Source organism: Equus quagga, chromosome 2, assembly GCF_021613505.1.
Source record: "Equus quagga isolate Etosha38 chromosome 2, UCLA_HA_Equagga_1.0, whole genome shotgun sequence".
Classification (NCBI taxonomy): Eukaryota; Metazoa; Chordata; class Mammalia; order Perissodactyla; family Equidae; genus Equus; species Equus quagga.
The window spans coordinates 176,992,479-177,017,395 of record NC_060268.1 but is presented as its reverse complement, the minus strand read 5'-3'; the positions used below and the strand labels follow the sequence as shown (position 1 = coordinate 177,017,395).

At 48.2% G+C, this 24,917-nt stretch overlaps 1 protein-coding gene across 7 annotated transcripts in view; it reads left to right on the top strand.

Annotated features, from left to right (window-relative positions):
• Positions 1 to 24,917, top strand: part of CTBP2 (C-terminal binding protein 2) — a 165,715-nt gene that overhangs the window by 40,665 nt on the left and 100,133 nt on the right. For 6 of the 7 annotated variants that reach the window (XM_046652648.1, XM_046652651.1, XM_046652644.1 and 3 more), the window contains exon 2: positions 8,265 to 8,368. The exons of the other annotated variant lie outside the window; for it this stretch is intronic. The gene's annotated coding sequence lies outside the window, so the exon portion shown is untranslated. The remainder of the gene's footprint in view (positions 1 to 8,264; positions 8,369 to 24,917) is intronic. 7 annotated transcript variants of the gene reach the window in all.

The window sequence follows — 24,917 nt, the reverse complement described above, 5'->3', positions numbered from 1 at the left end:
GGGCTTCACCCGGTGGTGCTTAAGTCCCGTCCTCTGCAGTGGGCTCTGGGGGACGGTGGGTCCGGAGCTCCCCACTGGGGCTGAGGGATCCCACTGCATTGGCGCCTCCCCCTGTCCGTACCCCCTGGGATTCTCCCAGGTTGATTGGCCACTGGAACTCGGACGTATGCGTCGGAATCCCCAAGAGGGACACCCTTTTTCTAGATTGAACTTGCGTGGGGATAGAGGGGATCCCTTAATTCCTTCGAAACCCACCATGGTAGTGCAGCCGTTCTTAGGGACTACCTCCTGATGGAGGCATCGTGCAGTGTTGCCACGGCCTGGGAACTGAGGCAGCCTCTCTCTTCAGCGTTCCCAGCTTCAGTTCCCTCTCTCTTGAGGTAGGAGCCCACAGCATTTCACTGTGCTTTTTCCAGATTGCAGCAAATCTGTTCTTTGCAGAACATGCAGAAATATAGGAACGTATGAAGAAAATTAAAATAATAGACAATTTTTATGATTTGAAAGACATATTTTAAAAATCACCTTTAATTTTAGCATGGAAAAATAACTTTTAACACTTGGGGTGTATTTTCTGTATCATACATATATGTATACTCTAAAAAAAGAAATTCACTGTTGAAAGAATATTTTAAAATTTATGTAAGATTTGGATTCTATATGTTTGTTTCTCCATGTAGCCTGTAAGTGTTTTTCCTATGTCGTTAAATGTTTTTGAATTTTTAAAACTAAATGAACTGGAGATACAGATATAATATATTATGATATATAGATGTGACTTGATAGCTGCATATCTCTATAGTTTATCGGGAGAGGTAGTTATCCAACTATTTTCTCTTTTTGACATCTTAGATGGTTTCTTATTTTTATGTAAATCTTGACTCCTCATCTGATTACTGTCTAAGGGGTAAAATGGGGTTGGGGGTGGAACCTAAGCTTTCAGCAAAGGTGCCCTCCATTCTCCCACCGCAGTGGGGGTTTGTCTTGCCAACTCTTCAACATGTGGCTCCCTCATCAGTGGGTTTTGTTTTAAAGATTGTTGGCTGATGGGTTTTATGTCGCTGTGCTGAGCTTCAGGAGACCCTCTGCTTGCCGTCTGACCCTGTGGCCCCTGTAAAACAGGGTGTCATTGGGGCGCCTGACAGAAAGAAGCCTAGACAACACCTCTTCCTCTGTGGTGCCCTCTGCTGTACCAGGGAGAGAAGCCTGCCGGGGCATCCTTTCAAGATGCCTGATAGGTTAGACGTCACCACTAGCTCAGCTCTGTTCTTGGACTAGCCCATCTCTCCTTCCATTCCTTCTGACAGGTTCCGGACCAGCTCTCAGAGGTTTGCGCACCTGGGCTAATAGCTTTCTTGTTCAGTTACTGTGCGGAACCAGGAAAGGCCATCCATGAGACACCTGCAAGTGTCTTTTTGCGATGTGCGTTTACACCTGTTCCTCTTGCTGGCCACAGGGGCCTGATAGGTCCACTGAGATCTCAGCGTCCAGGTTTCCCGTTCAGCCAGGCTGATTTTGAGGGGGTCCCGGCCCCCTAGCCAGGACTCCTCCCACTCCTCTGGTCTTTTCTGAGTCAACAGGCAGCTTCCTGGCCTGTCTGACTTTCTTATGTGGACACGTGGGGCACAGCCAAGCTGCTGTGAGCCGAGGGTCAGGCTGCTCAGGCCAGCTGCCTTCCCTTCCAAGGCCAGTTTGGGGTGTGGGATTGCAGCTTGAATTCCCAAAATGACGTCATTGTGTGTGTGGGTTGCTGCTCATGGACTCACTTTTTTTTCCCTTTCAAAACTTGGCCTGTGCCAGCCCTATCAGCAGTACCCATTTATCAGTTTGCTTTCTGTGTTCGTTTTTCCAGTTCTTTCCGTTCCCCTTTGCCCCATCTGGCAGCCTCACGCTCTTGTTTGTGTCCATTGCTGGAGCCACTGAGAGTGGGGCGTTTCTCCAGCAGATTGAAGCCCAGCAAGTGCTACCAGGCTGCTCCTGGTCACCCAGCCCGTCTCAAATCTGCTGTCTCTGAAGGGTACAAAAGTAAAAAGCTGAAGATGGAGCAGAGGAAGGGACACATTAATTGACTGCATCTGAGACAGCACTGAGAAAATATCCTATTTTGTTTTCCTTAAAAAAGTGGCAGAGTTCCAAGCCTTCCCTTACAGCTTTCCACTGGCTGTCCTTATATTTGAAGACAAGAGTTCTAAAATCTTGGCTCTTGGTCCTTTTCACATTCTTAAAACTTAAAACCAGCTGAACATATTTAATATTACAAAATTTCCACAAACATTCTCTCCCTAAAGACTGTGTGTGTAAAGTTTCTGCCTGGAGGGCATTTTTCTTATTGAAGTCAAAACTCTTGGACATTGGGAGATTATAATGAAGTGTTGATTTGACCCTAAGTGTCTCGATGCCAGCTTGGGCTGTGTGGGGACTTGGAAGGAATTAGCTTTCAGGGTTGGCTTTTCTCCCCCATGAATAAAGGATAATTGTTTCAAAGCTAATTCATATGGTTTATTTATTATTAGGCAATAGTGGGTGGAACTGAATCCTGAGAAGGAATAACCTGGCCATGCTGAGGTGAAGGTGTCTCGGGTCACCGTGTGAATTCTGTCTTGGCCGATCTCGGGATGTGTAGCTCTTGGTGGACGTTGCTGTTTCCTGGGTTTTTACCATGTGACAGCCAAACCAGAATTCCACACTGCATCGTGCCTGATGGGCTGTGCTTTTTGGGGTTGAGTTAATAACCAAAGACTGGGCAGGCGCATAAAATACACATGGGGAGGGAGTGGGGGCGCCATCCCAGGCCACTTGGGCTTGTTCCTCAGTGTCACCCTGAGGTCCTGGTTAGAGGGCAGATCACACGTGTGGCCCAGCGTGGTGAGCCCTGCGGCAGAGGAGGGGCGAGGCCGAATCCCAGCCGCTGCCTGCCCCACCCCTCCCCTCCCTCTGTTGCTCAGAGATGCCCGTCTGTGCCCCCAGCATGCAGATTGCCTCTCCCTGCCCAGGCTGCTGGTGGCCGCCCCGATGCTATCCCGTTTCTGCTGTGGGTCGTTTTGCACCGCACAGCCTCAGAGCAACTCTGAAGGGGAGGGCAGACGAGAGGTGGGAGTTCAGGGAGTGGAAGGTCACCCTCACGGTGGGAGACCTGCTGAGGGTGGCCAGTGTGTGGGCGAGGAGCCACTCAGCTGGCTGGGCTGGGTGCGGAACAGGGAGCCCAGTGCCCCTCCCTTGTCGTTCTGGAGCAGGGGCCCCGGGTGCTCACGGCACCCTGTGAAAAGCACTCCTGGTGCAGCTGCGTGTGGCCCAAAATTAACGCCTGCGTACTGTCTGTGTGTGTGTCTGTGTGTCTGGCCGGAGGGACTTCCTGCTGATACAAGCAGGTCAGTTTTGGAGGGCAGGCATTTGGTTTCTCTGTGAACTTCTGGGTTCCACATCTGCCTGAGACTTCTTGCCATCTGCTGTTCGAAATAGTTGTGGGGATCTGCTGTAGATTCATGGGAAGGCCCCTGGCACCCACTTCCCATGCCTTCATGTCCCTGTTGTGGCCCCATCACGAGAGTCACTCCATTCTCGCACAGGCTGACACCCCAAAACAGTACTATGGGGCTAGTGTCTGGAGCAGAGGGGTGACTAGATGGAAATAGGGCTTGCGGGGGCTGGACACACAGACCTTCAGGTCACGATGGGCTCCTTGGCTGGGCAGGGTGAGCCTTCTCTGGAGCTGTGGCTCAGGTTCCTTTTCTGTGGGTCCCTCTGGGCAGCAGCCCCGGCTGGGCCGCCCTTCCCCGAGGCGGCACGGTGGGCAGCAGGATGCCATGAGGTGGGGCCTTGCAGCTGCGGGAGGAGGCGCACTTCCTGGAGGCAATCTGTTAGCAGGGCTCAGTTGTAAATTTGATAACAACGGGAGCCCTCTTGAGAGCGCCGGCCGACCGCATCTGTGCCAAGAGAACATTTACAAGAGAAGGCCAGGATTCTGGATGGCTCTTCACCCAGTCCCCTGTTCTTTTTGGGGCGTAGCCCTGCTTGCATACAACTCAGTGAGGTGAGGATGAGGCCACCCTCCCAGGGGAGCGTGTCGTCTCCTCAGTGACCCGGTGAGGAGTGTTGGATTCTTGTGCTAACTATGAGCCATTTATCTCATGATACGGGCAGAGATGAGTTTGGTTCTTAGAAGATGCTGATGATAAAAACTTTGTCCTAGAGTCATGTGCCAAGTCTGATGATGACTAGTGTTTACTGAGTACTTGCTGTATGCAGGCTCCAGGCCCAACTTCCTTGTCTCTTTGAAAGGGCCCTGCCCATCTCAGGCAGGACGGAGTCCCAGAGAGTTGTTCGTAGTGGCCTGTGGGACCTGGGATTCTTCTGTGTGGTGTCCTGGCAACCCCACACTCCCTCCCTGTCCCCTGCCACTAGCCCTTTACTGCAGTAAATTTGTGACTGTCTTAAGGGATGGTTTTGCGGACTACTTTCTGGTTTTCTGTTTAAGTAGTCACTGTTAATGGGCCCCCTGGATCCGAGGCGAGCGCAGTATGGAGAAGGGCAAGCCCCATGGAAGCCTCCAGCAGCTTCCAGATGAGGTTGGTGTTCTCCCGGGCACCCGGGCCTCCTGCGTCTGTTCACGTTTACCGCTTGGGGACTTTTCTCCTTCTCATGAATGCCCAAGCCCAGCACGCTCTTCCTCACTGGCCATCCTGGAGAGGAGGAGGCAGGAACTTCTGCCCTTAAACGGGGTGAAGCAGCCCCCGCCACCTGTGGCAGGACAGCAGAGGGGCATTTTCAAGCCTAGATAACCCAAGTGTGAGTCAGTCAGAGCACAGAATCCAGGTGGGGTCCAGGGCAGGTCCCGAGTTGTAACAAGAGCTGGCACATTAAAGCCTTGGATGCAAGAAACAGCATTAGAAATAATTCATGCAGAGTAAGTGCGAGAAAGTGGGCACTTGGTTAGGTAAATGTGCCGACGGTGCTGGCAGAGCCCAGGGGCGACGGTGCTGGCGGAACCCAGGCTGAGCCGCCCCAGTGCCCTCTCCTCTCTCGACAGTTTGGTTGGTGGAGGGCTTTGATGCTGTGCAGGGCACGGAAGCAGAGCACAGGAGCCATTCCAAAAGAGGGCTGAAGCTCAAGTGAGGGCAGGACTGGTCCTCCTGGAATGAGCCAGGGCGGAGTCTCTCAGACGCTCCTCCAGACCTTTTTAGAGCAAATCTTAGGGTCTAATCAGATTTTCCAGGGGTTCATCTCATTCAGTTTCAGAAAAGTAGGCTTAACTATATACCTAAAATGTAATTTTCATGTGCCTGACTTCACAGAAGAAACTGAAAATCCAGGTGGAGGGGACCCTTCTAGGCATTGTGTCTTAAATTGTTAGTTTCCTGTGTGTAGAAAACCCCAGGTCCACAGCTTTGTTCAGAATCTTCTAGGCTCTGGGTGCTGCTGTTCCTCTCCTGTGGGTGTGGGGGGGGGTGCCCACCCCTCATTGTCATCACCTGTAGGTGGAACACGTTTACCAAGTGATGCTTAATAGACTTACCCAGGTTGATGGCACAGGCCGAAAGTAGGAGGCCTTCTCCCTGGCCAGAAGCAGCTGAGTCACCTGGGAGCCGACTGGCGTGTCCTCACCGAGGCCAAATTACTCAGTGGAACAGCCTGCTTAGGCTCCTGTGGGTGCTGGTTTAGGAGCGGTGGTGATTTTAATCAGCTAAGTCATTTCTGTGTCGTCTTGTAGACTCCTGGAAGTTCTTAGAGAAATTCTGCCAAGAAAATTTCCCCTGGCGAATCTGCGGGGCGCTGCTCCACGTTGTACTGTCATCAAGCATCTACTGAGACAAGTGTTTTTGAGTTTTTAGCCTTTCTGTAGTTCCAGTCTTTTTAAGTACTTCTTTCTGTCTTGAAGTAACAATGGACGCTTGCTTTAAAGATTCCGACAGTCTCCCAGGCCTTTTCATGTTATTAATCCGCTAAATAAGCCATCACCGTTTGCTCGGGCAGTCTGCAGGCTCTCCCGAATTTCTGGCTTGAAATTCCTTGAAACCTCACCTCCTCTGTGAAGCCTTCTGCACAGGCACAGTTGTCTGTTCCTTGTTTAATTTTACGTGAAGTATCTCAAATTAAGAGTCTGTGCCTGTCACTAAGATTAATTAGATGTTAATATGTTGCTTTATTTGTCTTCAGATCTTTGTTTAAAAAACAAGAAGTGGGCCAGCCCCGGTGGCCTAGTGGTTAAGTTCGGGGTGCCCCAAAAGGGACCACCCCTTCACATATATATGTATACATATCTATGTATAACTTTCTTGTATTTTTGGAGATTCTTTCTTTACATATATATGTATCCATAAACATTTGACTGTCTACCTTGCAAAGCATTGGAAATAGAAGGAAGAAGGAAGCTCATGACATGCAAGGACAAGCAATACTATACAGGGAATATAACTTCTGTTATGCAGTGAATTAGTTAAATATTTGATTTCCTACTATGTTCCAGATATGGAGAAATCCAGAGATGAATATCATGGAATCTAGGTGTTTAACGGTTAGAGACTTGGGGATGGGCAGGGGATGAAGCAGCCTGGCCATCAGAGTAGGGAGGGTGTTACAGGAGATACCTATGAGATGAGTTTTGAAGGGTGGATAGGAATTTGCTAGGCAAACTGTTGCCACCTTAAAAGAATGATCCTTTGGCTGTAGTACGTGCTTAGTTAACGGGAAACTGCACTGAGTCCTTAGACTAAGGCTTGAGACTATTGAGAGCCTATGCCTGTCCCTCCTTTCCTAGCACTTAAGAGGGTAGAATGTATCCTGCCTCCCCCCCCCCCCCCCCCCCCCCCCAGCTTCCTTGAAGTAGAAAGTCTGGGGTATGAGGTGATGTGGGGGCGCAGTTGGGATGAACTACTCCTTGACCTTGGGTGTATGGTAACCCTGACTGGAGAGGCCTCCCTTTTCCTGAGTAGTTCTTGAGAACCGTTTTGCCGTTGACTTGGTTCTAGTTGTGAAGCAGGAGCCGGCTGATGTCGGAACCCTCGAATGCTCCGCTTCATTACATTACAGAGAGAACCACCCAGCAGTGTGGTTTCCTTTGGAATGGGGAGTGGACAGGCCTGGGAGGTCCAGTGGTTCCTTTCTCTGACTTGCTGCACAATCGTGCAGGACATGTCACAGGATTGGATCTCAAGAGATGAGCCCATTGTTTTAAAAGAGGAGAAAATCTATGAACTGTATCTTGGCTTCCTAAGATTTGAATGGTTTGAAAAGTAGAGTGTAGCTGGGACGCTGCTTATGGTCATTTCATACATATTGTAATATAATACCATTCGAATCCTGATTGACCGTAAGGTAGACTGGGAAAGGGTCGGCAGTGGCTGTAGCAGTTCATTTCCGTGAAACGGACTTCTCCTTTCTCGTGGGACTTGAGAAAGACTACCTTAAGATATGGACACTGCAGTCACATAGCAACCCCAGTCTTGAAACTCGGTCTGTTCTGCGTGGGAAAACTACAGAAAAGACACCTGGCCGGGTCTGCTGCCCAGGGGTTTGCCTTTTCTGTCGGCCTCAGGACGAGTAACTTCCCCACCTGCCGCTCCCACAGCTCTGTGTGTACAGGAAGTGGTTCAGATAACGTGATGGCACCGTATATTTCCTCTTCATTCCACGTATAGTAAAATAAATGTGAGGGCAGTTTAATGCATCACCTCATTTCATATTGCATTTGCCAAGAAAGTGCAATTTTATTGAACATTAGGATTGAATTCTTAACTGAGTAATCAATTTCAGTAGTAAGTTAAAATGCCTTCTATTAATGGACAACTGCGACCGTTAATCAGAGTTTCAGTGGATTAACAGTTGTCAGCATTTATGCTAATAGCACTTATAACTTATAAACCATGGGCTTATGAATGGCACTTTATAATTCCATATTTCTCAAACTGTTGGTAATACTTTTTGCTTGAAGGTATCGATTGTTTTGTCCCTTTGCTTGCTTCTTGGAGATGTAAAGAAAGCTAAATGACATTTTCACGCTGATGAGACAATATCACCTTCTGGTTTGGCACACTTGGCTTTGTGTCAAAATAGATGGAAAGGGTTCATTTGTTCTGGTGCTCTACTGTTTAATTTGATCTGGTGTGTGACTAAAGCAAGACAAATAGTATTTTTAATGAAACCATTTAATAACTTCTGGTAGCTTAGAATCGAAGGCATTGGAAAAATGCAATTAAAGGATGGCTAGATGTAAACAGCAAAAAAAATCACTGCTTCAGCTTCACTGACCCAGTTCATTTTGCTTTCAGGGTTTCATCGCCTTAAATGGTTTTGAACCAATGAAGCTGGATTCCCTTAAAAAGACAGACGGCCCATCGTGTGAACTGTAGAGTTTGTGGACAGATTTATATTGGTGAGTTATTGTACAATATCTCCAGGTAAAAGTTCAGGTTTTCTAAAATCCCCTTTGGAATGTGTTTTCAATTAGTTGATGACTATGGATCGCCGGCAGCCTCCGGATGTTTCATTGGGATGTCTAATAGCAGGATCATATTGATTGTCTTTCAATTAATTGCATCTGGTATTTTCATTTGTCAAAAGCAAAATACGTGTAATTAACTCTGAAGCAGTATAGTTCAGTGTAAAGTGATTGTTGCTGCTGCCGAAGAGATAAGTCAATGAAAATTATACGACTAGGAAACTTAAGGCACAATGGAAGTCGTGTCAGGAGCTCTCGACATATTAATTACAAAGAATAAAAATGAATTAGAGAAATAGTCTCTTGCCACCACAGTGGCTCAAATAAAATGGTAGACGGACGTCTTTGGAAAGAAAACAGCTTGCTGATGATGGCACATCTTTAATGAGCTTAGATTTTTAGAGTCACCAACCTCTAGGATGTCTTGGACAGATAATGATTTTTTCTGGTGGAGTTGACTGGGCGTGTGGGTGTGTGCTGAGGAGAGCATTCCATTCTGTCTGCCCGCGTTTGGAGTGTGGTTGAGAAAATATCAATTGATGCAGTTCAGTCCTCCACCCATGGCAAGGTTTGGGGATCCTGAGTTTAGTTTCAACACACCTCTAGCCACTTTTCACAGAATCTGGATCTTACTCAAAGTGGCGACTTCTCAGAAGTGATTGATTTTTATCCTGCTGAAAAAAAATGTTTTCTCTTTGAGCTAACAACATCATTGTAAAGCAAGAAAAAAGAATGTGTGAGCAAATTGTCTCAGTGTCCTTTCCGTCAACCCCCTAGGCTGTTGCCTGAAGTGTTGCGTGGGACAGAGTCTCTGGCTCAGAGAAAGGTCGGGTCCACCACCGGTGCACTTAGGCCTAACTTCCCTCAGGGCTGTGAGCACCAGTGGGCAGCCGCCTGGGGGGCCGAGCTGACCCTTATCCTGAACCCAACCAGCTGAGTGGCTTGTGGCCTGGGGAAGGGTCTCATTGTGTGTCTCCCTCCCTTTTCCCATGGAGCAGGGTCAGTTGGCGACACTGAGGCAGCTACCCAGGACCTAGGCCTGTTGAGTCTGCTCACCGACAGGTCACCTCTTCTAGGCATTTGAAAGCCTTTTTTGTGAATTGAGTGGTTGGCCTGGGATGGTCACCAAGATCCCTTGTCTTTTAAGATTTAGTTTGATGTAGAAGTCTGGAAACTTTCTTAGGAGTGATCTGAGAAGGCTTGCCCGGCAGAAGGCCACAGCAGAACATGCAATTCACAGAGGGTTACTTATCAGGGGAGACTCTGTGATCCTTGAACAATTCTGAGAATCTTATCAGTGGGAAGTTGAGAGACTAGAAATATCGTTGAACCTTCTTTGAGGGGAACATGGGTGTATTTATTAGTAAGTCATGATGGTCACTCAACCATATACATCCAGTTTTGCCTTTCAAGGCCAACATTTATTTATTTTCTGATTTTCACTCCTCCTTCTTAAAGAAACCTTTTCTCTTTAGACCCTCTGTGCTGGACTCTGCCCAGGATTCTCAGGCAGAGACATTGTTGTACAAATTCTTTGTGAGCCTTGGGTTGGCAGGTGTTAGTTCCAGTATTGAGTGCTGGGGCTGAACATGTTTTCAGTGGGTCACAGTGATGGAAATCCGTCTGACTTCCATAGGTGTCCATTCCCATGTGCGAGCACTGGCCATGCCCAGTCCTGGAGTCCTTCATCGAAAGGTGCCCGAGACTCACCTGCTGGTGGGGGATCATCTCGCATGGAGAGTCACAACTTGAGAGTGAGGCTTGGTACATTTTGCAGACACTGTGGAGTTGAAAAACTGCTCTAAAGATAAAAATGTGGTAATTCATAGTGTAAGGATGCAGTGGGCTTTTTTAGTATCAAAAATGGTTGAGTAATGGCATTTTCATTTGACTCAACTAATAATTGAACCACTGCAAGATTCTGTTTAGCAGTGGTCTCCATCTCAGGGAGAGGAACGTTAACACTGCATAATAAATTCATCCAGTATCAGAACAAAATTGCAGTACAATTCCTGATAAATTTTCCCTGAGCACCAAGCATGCTCAGACACTTGGCCTTTGTTGCGGTTCCCAGCACTTCTGCGTTTTTGGCATAATTTTGGGTTACAGTTTTTGATAGCATTCTGGAAGAGCTTGAGTGGCTCAGTACAACACTGGAGTTGGCCAGAAGTGGAGGAGGGCCACTGTGCCAGGAGGATGCCTTGTGGTGTCTACAGCCACATCCACATTGACTGTGGCCTGTTGGCCTGGCTGCCCCACCAGCACTGGGCATCCTGCCACGGAGTTGACCTTTGCCCCTGACCACCTTGCATAGACTCACAGGGCAGAGTTCTCCATGTCCCCAGAAAGCACATGTTAGCCCTTGGACCTCCTCTGTATGGCCAGTAAGTTGTAACCCACTTTTTGGATGGCTGCCCACTCACCTCCACCTGTGATTGATGCATACCAAGACAAGAGGAGCATCTTGGATTGCAGCTGGAGGGAGGACCACATGTGGATTGTAAGTTGATAACTTACCTGTGGAGGTCTCTCGTCTAGACACACCTTTTTTTAATGTGGGCAGAGGAGAAGGAAGTAGATGAAAAACACAAAACTCATGAAAAGTCACAGCCTCAGGATGGCAAACCTGTGAGGCACTAGAACCATTTATACATCATTTTTGTCCTCTTAGTATTTTTGAATATGTCCTGATTTAAAAGCATTATATGCCTGTTATTCTAGACTTGGTATTTAGTTTGTGGCTTTTTGTTTTTTTAATAACTTCAAATCAAACATTTCATCTTTCTCCGCCCTAAGAGACTCATTTTGTCATTACTGATGAGTGATAACATGCTACATTTGGATCTGTTGCATTTTGTTCTGCTTTTACTGTCTGTTCTGTATGTTGTTACTTGTTATAAAATGAAAACCCAAAGTGCCCTGTGGTTTGCTGCCTTCTCCAGGAAGCAGAGTTGGTTTTCTGTCGGGTCCGATGGATCATTGTTTTTCTTGTACTGTTTTGTTATTAAGCATTATTATTTGCAGCAGCACCCAGTTACCATGTGATTTTAACAAAAGCATCAGGGGAAAATAGGCACTTTTTGTTACATGTCTACAAATAAGTAGAAATGCAAATCAAAGCCCTTAGCTTTTGTTCTGAAAGATGATGGTGGCGTAGTGGTGGCATTGGTTTGGCAAAGATGTGATAGCCTATCCGGCTGCCTGCACCCAGAGAAGCTTGTGTGCTGCGTTATTTTGACCGATTGTGATAATGTTGTAGAAGCTTGATCTGTCTCACGAGGCCCCAGGGAAAGATGATCTGAGGTCCCTGGGCACTGGTGAGATGATGTGCTTGGTGGTGGGGAGGTCCTTGCTGCCGTGGGGACTAGGCTGTGCCAACCATCTGAGGTGTGGCTTTTAGCACGCCAGCGGGGTTAGGTTGAGGTCCTCTTCCTAGTCATTAGGACCTCTGCCCTGTTTCTGCCAGGACAGATTTCTTCCCCCCGAAACAGAAGGGAAAGTATCGCCTTACTCCAGAATCAAAGACTGTCCACAGTTGTGGAGAGTGGAGGTATGTGGCTGTGGCCATGATGGTCCTAGCGTTGTGGGCTCCCATGGTCCTCCTGAGCTCTTGGCCTGCCCTGGTCATCAGCCGTGCGGTGGCTTCCATCCAGCTGCATTAGGGATGTGTGATCCTGCTCCAGTTTTTGACCAGAGGTACGACTGCCAGTGTCAGAAACCACAACCGAGAGGGAGATACGCAGGGCCTTTCTTCTCCAGGGGAACTGTGTAGATGAGAAGCAGCCAGGGGGCCGCGGCAGGGGCGGTGGGGAAGATGCTGGTGGAGCTTCAGCCAGCTCTCTGTGGAGAGGGACGGAAGGGCCCCAGCTGGAGCTCTGGGTTCCTGGTTCTCATTTGGATTTTATTCCTGAGCCACAGAGCCAAGCTCACATGGGAGCCATTCTCTGGGGAGTGTTGATTCAGCCCTTGCTTGTCCTTTCTTTCTGAGAATCTCAAAATCCTGGCACCACTCCTGATAGGAGCAGCGAGATCATTCACCTAGTCCCCTTGTTTCTGTTTTCAGAGGCCATTCTTGTCCACAGTCACACATGCTCATGCCCCCAGCCCCTGACTCCTCCTGGTGGGTCGTTTTCTGCTCTGTTAGTGCTGTTGCCCACCTCCCTCCCGTCATGACTGCTGGTTCTAATCAAAGTTGATTTACCAGCCAGGGAGGCACAGAACGAAACAGAGGGTCTTAATTTTCACTCTGTCATTCAAGTGTCTGGAATAAGCAAGCCTGTACTTCCTGAGGTTCCCTGCCAGGGTGGGTCTGCCGAGTTGTGCTCCTCCTGGAGGGCCCAGCTTGGGAGGGATGGCTCCTTGCTGTGCTTCTGGAGGACAGCAGAGCCCCCGGCCCTCTCTCCCATGGTGGGGTGGGTGTTGTGTCATTATTGGGCACACCATCCAGGCATTATGCTGGAAACGTAGGTGTGTGGCCCACCTCTCTTCCCAAGATCCTTGTGACCTTGGCTAAGACCCCTGTTTTATTAGGGAAGCACTTGATGCTCAGAACTGTTTGCCAGCACATGGAGCCTGCAAGTCGACCTGGGCTGGGACACCAACTGATTTGCCCTTGTCCCTTCTGAGACACTGCAGAGGTGTGACTGACTTTGCTAGTACTGCAGGATCCCTTGGTGGTCGGTGATGACCACCAGGGGCCACAGCTCTCTGGGAAGTCCTGTTCTCAAGTGTGTGATGGAGTCAGTCCCTGCTCCTGAGCACTTGGTTCATGTGAAGTGCGGGGCTGTCGTGGGCTGCTGCTTGCCCCCGAGGGTGTGGCTGTGTGCTGGACTCAGTAGGCAGAGAAAGCCCCTCTAAGGCCAGCCATGATGGAGACCTGAACGAGCCCCAGACGAGGGCATTCCTGCCCCACTGTGGTCTCCTCAGTGGACGGAGGAACAGCAGCCCAGGTTATCGGACAACCAGAGGCAAATGTCAGCGGACTGAACCTTGTTTCCCTGGGGCTTGGAGCCTGTGTGTGTGAGAGGCAGGAAGAATGGGGAGGAGTGGATGGAGTCTGATGACCTGTGACAGGGTAAGGGCCACGCTTGTTGAAGGAAATGTCATTTTATGTTGACTGTAAGCTCAGATTGAGGGTGGATATGTGGACATGTGAGTGGGTTGGGAAATGAACCTTCTTGTATAAAAACGTTGGATCTCTAATCAAGTGTTCAGGGTATGATTAATGGGAGAGGAAAAGGTTATTTCGTTGTGTAAATATTTTTCTTTAGCATTTATGTTACCACTGCCTTTGTTATTACTACTCCTAGAATGCGTTAGACTAATAACATTTTTTTTTAAATATGGTCTTGGTTTCAGTTGTACTTCCATCTAGGTTTTCATGGAGAGACACATACCACCTCCCCACGTTCAAGTGTAATCTGGCATTACTTTCAACTTAGCAGCTACTTCCTCAGCTACAAATGCTAAAGAGAGATTCTCCAGCTCAAGAAACAGCCCACGTGATATTGCAAGAACCTGGGTGCTTTCAGAGTTTTTCTCCCTGTCTGATTTCTGGATCCTGACTTAATGTACTTTCTGCTGTAAGGCTTTCGGAAAGGGCTGAGAATTCGGTTGTCCCTGGTGGAAGCTGTGTCCTCAGGCCTGTTGCCTGTGGCGTCCTCCTCCCCTGGCATCCATGTAACACCCAACTGCACACATTGGCTTTATTTATTGATTGATTTCATTTATTTTTGCCAAACTTGACAACTCCCACCTGGCCCCATGCTATTAAAAATAAAGTCTTCTTGGTTAACTGAATGCATTTGCAATTCATTCTTTCCACGTAGCAATTAAGATAATTCCCCTAGACTTGTACCAGTTAAGGATAAATAGGAGGTTTTAAAAGAAAATGCTGTGTAATTCATCGGGTTTTGTGTGTGGGCTTGTGGGTAACGCATGAGGATATCTGCTGTGAGGGGACTCGTGTGCAAGGAGGTAAGACGGAATGCTTTTCTGTACTTGTCCTAAGAAGCAGCCGGAATAGTGACATTTATACATATTTCATAATGTGGTTTCTTTAGACACAGGGAGCAAACAAATCAGTTTCTCAGCGGTCTACTGTTTAAAAGAAACAGCAACAACCTGTGGGGTAAGTTGCAGAAGCTGTTAAAATTAATTATATATGGCAAAAAGATAGAATGTTAGGAAAAAGTATTAATATGCAAGGATGAAAAACACAAACCATAGACGGATAGCGGTTCCAAGCATCTGATCCCCGTGTTTAATTTCCATTTCCTCATAGATGTATACTGATTAACAACAATGGCTCCCACACAGGACCCCCCCCATCTTTCTCCAGGCTGGTGGGATCAGATGTCCCCGTGAGGTTCTGTCCAGCTGGACCCGTTTGGAGTGGGCCTTGATTTATTGGACAGTATTGTTCTGCCTTTTAATATGGGAGATTTGTAGAAAATGAATCTTAAGCTATCTGGTTTCTGTGCCTTGTAACTCAACAGGTTTTCTGTGGCCGCCTTCCCTCTTCCGGTTCAGCTATACATTGTTTAACTCAAAGGAAACCTTTGTCGGCCCGGGCAGGGTGTAACCTGCAACTCCTTGAAAAATTCAGCTGAGGGAGCACAGCGTGGGGGATCGGTTTCCCTCGGGCTGAGGCTGTTCAGCTGGGTGGTGCTTTCATTCAGGACACTAGAAACTCAGAACACGCCTTGCCCCTTCTCCAGGGGGAGGTTGGGACACAGGCCGGGCCGTGTGGGTTTTCTGGAATGCCCCTCGGTTCGGCCGATCGTGGCAACCTGCACCCCCCACTTCTGGAGGTTGAAGACGGACATCTGCCTCCCGAACTTGGGAACGTGAACACGTGGGAAGCACTGTGGAAGGGTGGCGTCTGTGTCCTGGGAGACCTCGACTCAGGCTGCCCCTGGCCTCATCTGCGTCTCTTGATCAGAGGTTATCTACTGGGATTGGCTTTGCTGGGTGCCTCACAACCCTCACACAAGTCATTGTTAGCACAGAAACCCAGGATTTTAGTCTTTTTTGATGCTCAGCCTTCTGAGTCTATCAGGTGAAATTGGATAAAGGTGTTTGTTATAGACGGACTTGGATTAAGGAGCAGTGCTCTATTAACACAACCTTCCAGAGCAATTTCCATGAGCTCCCTGAGGCAGAGGCCACATCCCCTGCCCTCATTGTCTCCTTAATTTTATGTATTTGGTCTGCATATTATAGATGCCACAGGACTGTTTTTTGAATGAATGAGGCCCAGGCTGCGGTGGGACCAGGAGGGGTGTGGAATGGCTGGGCCCCTACAGGAACCCATCCCAGCATCTGTCTGGAAGGCAGGGTTGATTCTGCATTTGCTGGGAGTGTTTTCTGCAGGCAGAAGGCAAACCAGCGTGTTACACTACCTGTTTGAGGGAGGCGTATGTGTTCTGAAATAAAAAGGCCGTGTTCCTGAGCGCTCCGCGGCAGGAAAGCAGAGGCATGCCCTGCCTCCTGGATGTGCAGGCAGGGAGGGGAGTTTGAGTTCTGTATGGCTTGGGGTCCTGGCTGTACTCTCTTAGAATCTGGGGGTGCCGTGCTTGTGGCAGCCCCACAGGCGAGAGGGGTTGTGGTTCAGCTGCTTAGAGTGCATGTGAGCAGAGATTACCAGGACAGCAAGAAGGCCCAACTGGCTCCCAGAGTCCGGTAGCCCCGGGTCCCTTGGGACTGGAGGACAGATGGCCTGAGTATCAAATTCCTTCACGGACCAGCATTGGTCCCTAGTCCAGCATTGTGGCCTCCTCCTTTGCCTGCCTTTGGAGATTTGGAAGCTGGTATTTTCTGCATGTGTAACTGACGGCCTCAGTCCCATGTTTGTTAAAAACCTTAACTTTGAGAGTACAGTGCTCCTGCTTTTCATAATTCAATTGAAACTCACTGCTGCTTCCTAATTACAGCAGAAGATGACCTCTAAACCGCGACATAGGGCTGCAACTTCCTCTAGGAAGAAGGATCATATTGATTTGTACTCTGATCTCCCACGGGCTTAAGTGGCGGTACCGCAGAGGCCTGTTTAAGGCCGGAAAGCCTTCTGCTTGCGTGTTTAAACAGAGCAGATTGATGCCGCGTTAGACTTGGCTGGGAAGCAGCCCAGCTCTTTAGTGTGGAATTGCATCGTAACAGTCGCTCCCTCCAGCAGCCCGATGGCTTTGGCACATCTTCCTTGTGTTTGCATGGGGAACTTAAAGATTTCAGTTGCCAAGGCAAAGACTTGGCTGTGGCCTTGGTGATGAGTAGGGGGAAGGGTCCTGATGGCTGGACCAGGAAATGCTTCAGCATGACCTTGGCCACCTCTGATGGCGTTGACCTTGGGCAAACTAAACCTGTCTGTGCTTAGTGTTTCAGGTTCCCCCTCTGTCACGTGGGGGCGAATAGTCGTGCTTAATCTTGGAGTGTGGGGGGTTCAGTGAAACCATCATTGAGGAGGGCTTAGGAAGTCCTTGGTACATTGTAACGGCTTAATAAAGAATGACTGCTAACATCAACATCGCCATCATCGTTAGCAGCATTAGTAAAGGAGATAACTGTATGCTTAGCTTGCAGGGGAAGCCCTGGTGACCTGACCATGGCTGAAGGAGTACAGTGTATCGCTCCCAAGGAGGCACCTGTAGTCTGGGTTACATGAACATTTAGATGAAAGGTGATGAGATCTCTAGCTTGCCTTGCTCCAAACAGTTCTCTCCTGTTTTCCTCCTGGGACTTTGGAAGTGGGATGTATGCTCCTTTCCCATCAACCTGCTAGGGATGTTCCTTCATCAAGGAGGAAGGGTTTGGGGTTCCTGAAGCCTTTCCCGTGTGTCACACATTGGATTTGACTTCTTATTTTCGTGAGAGTGAGCTGATCTCAGTCGCAGCAGAGGTGAGGTGCTGGCATCAAGGTACTGTGCCCTAGTGTGACTGGCTGCCTGGACACCTCTTTAATAATGTGCGTCCTTCTCTGGCATGGGTCCCCCCTCTCCTGTCGATGGCTCCAGTCTCTGCAGTTAGCCGGAACATTAAGTGTGACCAGTGGGGCCGAGGCCAGCACAGGCCCCATCTCTCCCCAGCGGTGACCGGGTCAGCCGTGGAGAGGGCAAGCACAGGGGGCTTTATCCTGAGAGGCAGGCTGGGAGAGGCCGGTTAGCACGGCCACTTCACATGAAAGGCTGTTAGATTCAGGTCACCGGCTCTGGACTCCTGCATTTTATGGCAAAGTCTAAAAATGCAGATTTGTAACAACCAATGTTAATGAATTCAGACTGTTTGAATTTCACACTGAATAATGGCTGGAATTGTCAGAGCCACGGGCTTGTGAGATCTGAGATCCCTAGATCGGTGTAATCTTTTCTCAAGATTCAATTGATAGCATGATGTAATATCACATTACTTTTATTAACAGTCCTGGCCGTAAAAGAAACACACCTATTAGGATAGGAGAAGTTAGTAAAAATAGTAGTAATAACAAGACAATTTGGATTGTGTAATATATTCAGTATGTTTCCAAATGCGGCATCTCATTTAAAATGCAATGTTGTGCCCATGGATATTGAACGCAATACCTCTGTACCCTAGGGCTTCCTCTTTTCTACATTAAAAATATTCTATTTAAATGCAGATTTTGATTTGCAATCTAGGAAGAGAATTCAGGGAGTGTGGGAAGGAAGACACCTCTGCAACTATTAAATCAATTTTGGTTTCGTGTTATTCTTGCTCTTAGGCTGCATGTCCTTCTCTTCCCCCAGCCTCTCCTCCCCCAAAGAGTAATTTATTTCTAAACATACAAGTAAGGAAAATGCATCAGGTTTCAGAGGGTAATAATGTTGTTATAGAATTCCCCTCCACACACACCGAGTTGAAGAAACACAAAAGGCCCCTGGATTTCTTCACGGGCCAGAAGTCTGAGAATGTCTCCCTTTAAACTGAGTTAATTGCCACATGGAGGAATGAATCCATATCGTAGAACTCTGTTAATATTTACACGCATTTGTGGTATTTAAGCTTTTTTAATTTTAGAATTTATTGCTGCCAGTTCTGTGTGTGTGCATGTGTATTTAATTTCTCCGAGTTCTAGCCCTCCATTGCTTTTCCATGTACACTGAGTACCTTACCTAGAAAACAGATGCAGCAGCCATATCGCCGGGTGAAAATGTCAGGAAGATGCTAGGGCTTCCCTTCTCAGTGCAGAAGTGACTTGTTTGATGTCGAGCTTCAGTTACCAAAGAAATGGATTTATAGCTTTTGACATTGTACTCTTAGAATTAATTAGGTGGCTAATCATTATAAATACCATTTTCTTTTGCTGTTGTCTCCATTTAATAGAGCATCTCCTGCTATATGCACTTGTCAGTTTCAAACTGAGCATTGTGTTTTGGCTTTTATGATCTGTCAGGGGAAAATGAAAGTAAATTCTTTATAATATGCTAATCTATTTGGGAATTTTTAGATATAGACAACATCTGTGCTTGCCAGCAACACAGTTAATAGCTTCCATTCTTCAACATATGAGAAGGTTTTTGTGGTCTATTGTGACCTTGCTGAGACATAATGTGTCCTTCCCAGGGTTTGGCGGTGTGGAGTTTGGGACCAGGCCTGAGACTATATAGAATCCTATTTTGAGGGTTCCTCTGGCCAGAGTGTTGTGTGAGCAACCAGGATGGCCAGCCCTGGTCTTGTGCCCTGTGTCCCCCCACCAGCCTAGACCAGACTGACTGGCTGGAGTGACGGCTTCACAGCCAGTGACTATGGGCCTGGGCAGTCCTCGGAACCCTTCTGCCCTCCTTGGAGATGCCCCCTTCCCCACTAGTGGAGCACCTTTGTGCTTTCCCTCAGGCAATGGTTTTGGCAACGGAGGAGCTTGTTTTTCATACAAACCTGTTGGTATTTATGTAGCCAGGAAGTACTGTCTTTTCCTCTTGAGCCTGAGGAGCTGCACCCTGTAAGTGCTGCCTCTGGAGAAGGAGAATTCACCCAGCGGGCGGTGGGAGATGCTTCAGGTCAAGGTGGGAGAGGGAGGTCCCTTCAGGGTGCCTGAGTACTAGAGCTTGGACTTGCATCTCTGGCCTTCCCTGGCCATGGAAGGCAGAGTTGAAAAGCGCCTTTTTTTATTTGGCGGGCTGGAGTGGTCCAGCACTTTCCCTGTAAAGGAAGCCCCATGAGGTGATTGTTCTGAGCATGCCCATCACTCATGCATGCAGCCTCACTCCGGGTATGTGGCCATTCCTGCAGCCGGGGGGTGGGGCGGGGGAGGCAGGCGTATTCTTACTTATTCTTATTATTCTAATGGATAATGGAGGTTAATTGACTTCTCTTGGCACTTGGCAGGAGCAGAGGTGGGATTTGAACCCAGGTCTGGGTTTCACTCACATACCCAGCATATTCTTCTCCATCTCCATCTCCCAAAACAGTTCAGACATTGAGTATGAAAAGGTTTGATATTGAATGTGTCTGACCAGCTGTTGATTTGATGGCCGTTGTCTTACTACAAACAGCCTCTAAGAGGGGCTCTCTGACATGATTGCTCACAGTCAGGTGCACTTCTTGAGTCTTGTGTGTGGGGTTTCGAGCTCCGTTCCCCAAAGACCCAGCAGGGCTGGGGCTGGCCCCAGACCAGGACATGCCTCTTGGACTTTGCAGTAGCCACTGCCCCAAGCTGGACCAGTGCAGGGAGAGGAGCTCAAACCCCAGAGTGTCTGTCTGTCTGTCTCTCTCTTCAGCAGATGCAGGCCTGAGTTGGCTCACTGGCATTGCAAGGGTGTAGCTGGGGTGGGGGCAAGTCAACAGAGAGGAATGAACAGGGAGGGTCTTCTAGCTCCCTGCCTTGGAACCTTGGCCCCCTCATTCCTGATGTCCTGACCTTGTTATGGGCTGTTAAACAGAGACTCCAACCAAGTGATGTATTAAGGGCCAGATATGTCCTGCCCTTCTGCTCAGTGCTGCGTATTCTCAGCCACCAGTGACGGTATATGTAGGTGTCGTTGTTATCAGCATAGGTAAGGAACGCGCTGCAGGTTCTGGAGTAATCTGCCCAAAGTACTGCAGCCCATTCCCGGGACTGAACACATCCTGCTTCACACTCGCCCAATGGCTGGTGGCTCAGACATCCCAGTGCGGCTTAAGGCATATGCATGGTAGGTCCTTTATGAATGGTGGTTATTTGCTGCTGCTGATACTGCTATTACTGTTGACCTCGTTTCCCTTTTGTTCGCACCTCAACCCTTTGGCAAGAGGTAATCACTACAGAGGGCCGGTCGTTGAGACTGTCATTGAGTTACCAGCACCCCTGACCTATTCATCTCTGTCTGAACTTGCACACTTAGGCACACTTTAGATGCACACGCTGACACTGCCACATGCACGCACACACACGCACACGTGGGGGCCATGGACCCTGCTTGTGGCATTTGTGCCCAAGGGGCACCTGCGCCCAGGCTGGGTGAGGACTGCCTTGGACCCCTGTTCTCACCTGGGTGCTCACCTTGCGGCCTCTCAGGCTTGGCTTTGACAAGTGCAGCCTCTTACTTGGCTCCCACACTACAGAACTGAGGTCTTGGGTAAACAGTCATCCGTCTTAACTGTTGGCTGAAATGTTTATAGAACAGAGTTGGGGCATAATTAGACTCTGCTGCTGCTTTCTCCTTTTTCCCCAGGTTGATGAGTAGGGGCAGTTTAATTTGAGACTAGTAAATTTTGTAATTGGATTTAAGAGAGGAAAACGAGTGGACCTGGTTTACACATTACCTTTAGCGCCGTGGCTCTGGGAGACGCTCTCATCACGTATGGATCAGATTATTTTATTATGCCAACATTAATATTGGGAGCACACACATAATCTAGAGTCAGCAGGTTCATACACTACTATCTCATTAAATTTTCAGGCAAAAGCTGCAAAAATTAATTGGAGGCGTGTAATAGTTTAGAATGTGAGCTGGCTTATGGTAATATAAATTATATGAAGAGAAGACAGTTTTATATACTGAGAGAGGGGAAACTGGTTTACTTTAATGAGAAGAGATAGAAATGTAGAGCTATTTTTTCATTACAGATGCACTCTAAAGTGTTTGGACTTAGTTGATGAATAGAGTTAATTCGCTGCTACAGTTCCAATAATTCATGTTGCACAGTTTAATGACTTCTAGATAAAAACAGGATTGAAATGTTAATTTCTCTGAAAGAAATTGGGGCCCTCTTGTATATCAGGCCTTCTCCCTATTAAACCACTAGTTAATTTCACTAAACAAGTCTCCTGGAGATATTTCATGCTACATAGACTTTTGTGTTTCTTACCTGAGTTAACTTACTTCCTCGTTTTAAACCTTGATGGATGTGATTGTCCCAGATGAGAGGGTTTGTCAGGCGGAGCTGTGTCTAGATAACTCGACCCGATAGAGGGTGTCTCCACCTTTAGCTCTGTAAACAGCCACGTGACTTCATCTGTATTCCAGTGACCAGAAACTTCTGTTTTGCTTTGCTTTTATTTGGCTATGGGTTTGGTTGAGTAGATCCATTGTCCCTGTTTTTGAGCTAGGAAATCAGAAGTGTTGATCAGTCAGTATTAGACTCCTGAGGCTTCGGTCTCAAATCTGCAGGAATTTTATCATTATCACCATATTATTTATTTTGTATTTACATTTTTTTGGACCTTTTTTCCCGTAAGGCAGATTCAAAACTGAGTCCAGTGTCTTTTCTCTCTCTTTAACTGACTCTCAGAAAAAAAGATGAGCAGGAAATACTAACTGATAGTAACCAAGTTAACTAATAGTGGTGCCGTGTAATTAAGGAATATTCAGGTTTTCTTTTTCTCATATGTTTTGTTATTATGATAAACATATAAACGTATATTACTTTGTGGGTTATTATTATATATATATTTTTATGATGGGGCCAAAAAACAAACGCACAAATATTTTAGAAGGCGAAGAAGAAATGGCTCCCATCCCCTGTTCTCCGTCCACGGGTTTGCCTCTGGGTGTGCTGTCAGAGGGCTTGCTAGAAAGGACTCCATTAGGGCCAAGGAGGTAAACACCTGGCAAGACGAACTTTTAACTTCCAGGGGGATGCAAGGACCCCTGCCCCTCACCCCGTTAGTGACCATTGGGCGCAGATGAGACTGCATCCTGAGAGTGTGCTCGTGGATGCTGGTTATTGGTTTTTAGGGTCTTATCTGTTGAACTTGGCTTTCTCAGACCCTACATCCCTCTCTTTGCCTTTGTCAATTAGGGACCTTCCAACATTTAGGGATTTGGTGTTTCCTCTGAGCTCTATTTATAGGTGTGTGTCCAACTTTGCTCAGAGAGCATTTGGCAGAGACGGGAAATGAAATGTGAACTTGGAGTGTATTGAGAGACCCACCCTGAAGTCGAGGCTGCTCTCATCCTCAAGTCACCAGCTGTTCTCCTTGAGTTCCCAGCTCCTGCTTTAACTGCCCTGGGCTGTGTGTTGTGCACTGGGTCCGATTGTCTCCTTTGAATCAACTCTTTCAGGACAGCAGCACCTGGCCCCGCACACCTTGGTTACCGAGTTGGTCCTTCTGCAGCAGGGAGCTCCCACTTGTCCTCGTCATTCTGCTCACTGGATGCACGTGGTTGAGTCCATTCTTTTGTCTCCAGTTGTCCCTTCCATCAATTGCCTTCGCTTCAGTGATGTCTCCCCTGTCCCATGTTGGTGAGAAATTGACTTGCGTGTTATTTCTTAGGGTTCCTATTCCTTTGAAACTTCAGAGGCTTCAGTTTAGGGTTCCTTTAAGGGAGGTTCTCGACTTTGGCACTGTTGACCTTTTGGACTAGATAATTCCAGGTGGGACTGTCCTGTGCGTTGGGGGTGTTTTGCAGCACCCCTGGCCTCTACTGACTAAGATGCCAGTACCTCCCTTCCTGCCCCAGTGTGACAACCGAAAGTGTGTCCAGACATCACCGGATGTGCCTTGGGTGTAAAGGGCCGCCACTTGAGGTCCACTGGTTTTGGGGGCGGATGTTACTCCATGCCTCTTGTCGCCTTGTGCTTGAAACATGTTGACCAGCCCTGTTCACGTTGGTGCTGAGCCTGGAGTGGCACTGAAATCGCCCTCCAGCCCTCCTCAGAGCAGTTCTGCGCCCTTCTGGGAAGGGCACGGCCTCCCAGCCATGTTTGCCTGCGCTCGCTCCTCTGCGGCGGGCAGAGTCCGGGCCCTGTGTGTGGAGGCGGCGGCTTCAGCAGAAGGGGCCTCGCGCTCGCCTCCATGAGACGCACACGGACATTCATGCCAGTGCATCTGACAGGCAGATCTATTTGTCATCTTGTCATGGCGACATGTTGGGATGGCCTCACTGCTTCTGTGTCATTGACACTGGACTGTCTGAAATTGGGACACGGCATCCCTGAACTCAGTCGAATGCGTCTTCATCGGCACCAGGCATAACTTACCGCCTGCTTTTCCCTGTTTCTTTAACTTTTAATTGAAACCATTTAGTTACCACCCCTGCTGCTAGGAATCTGGGGACAATTAGGAAAGTCCCATCTGTCCCTTGAACCACGTTATATTGCTTTTTCGTCGCTATCTTGAGAAGACAGCGGATTTTAACAGCACTGTCTCTGCTTCCCACTGGATGGTTGTTATCTCACTTGAATGAGTTATGGCAACTCTTTAATTCAATTATTTTCTCCAGTGCGGGCTTTGAGATGATTTAGTTTGAATCAGAGGCCCGGGTTTTCCGCTGCAAAGCGGTGACTCCACTGAGGCCGGAGGTGGCTGTTGAAGTTTTCCCTGAGAACGTGGATTGCGTTCCGTGCTGCACCCCCAGCTCCCTGGCACGAGCCCCTGTTCACCATTTCAAAACACAGATTGGAGATGGCAGATGCCGTGGGCGTGGCCAGGCTCTCCCCGAGGCGAGGAATTATCTGTCCAGTAATATTAGGTCAGTGAATTCCTACCCAGCTGGGTCCGAAAGGAGGGAGGGGGCGGGGCAGTCTGGGTGCTGGTCAGGAAGGCCGTTTGTAAATCTATAAATGCACCCAGCAGCCTGCTCTCCCCCTTTGGTATTTGACTTTGAATTAAACAAAGTGTCATGAGTGGGAGGTGGGTCATACAATCATTTTAACTAGTTTGCTTTCTAATGTGGAAAATCTGCCTAAAATAGGACCTGCCGTAGCCGCCGCCACATATACAAAGGGGTGGGTAAGTGCTGTCTCCTCGAAGGGACATTTGGGCCTGCATCTTTTTTCTGAGAACTCTATTATTGAACCTGTCTTCTGTTTTCGTTGTGGGCTCCAAGGTCCCTGTGGATGTCCCCTCCCTCGGATCACACAACACAGTGAAGCCTCGTTTTTCCAAAGTGTCAGGGCATCTTTAACCCCGTATTGAAGGTTTATAGGTGCTTGCTGGGGAAGCAGGCAAGGTGAGGGCTCTGAGTTTAGTAGGCTTTTCCTGTTGCAGGTGAGGGAGCTGAGGAGAGGCGGAGAGGCGACACTGAGGCAGGAAAGAGCTCGGCAGCTC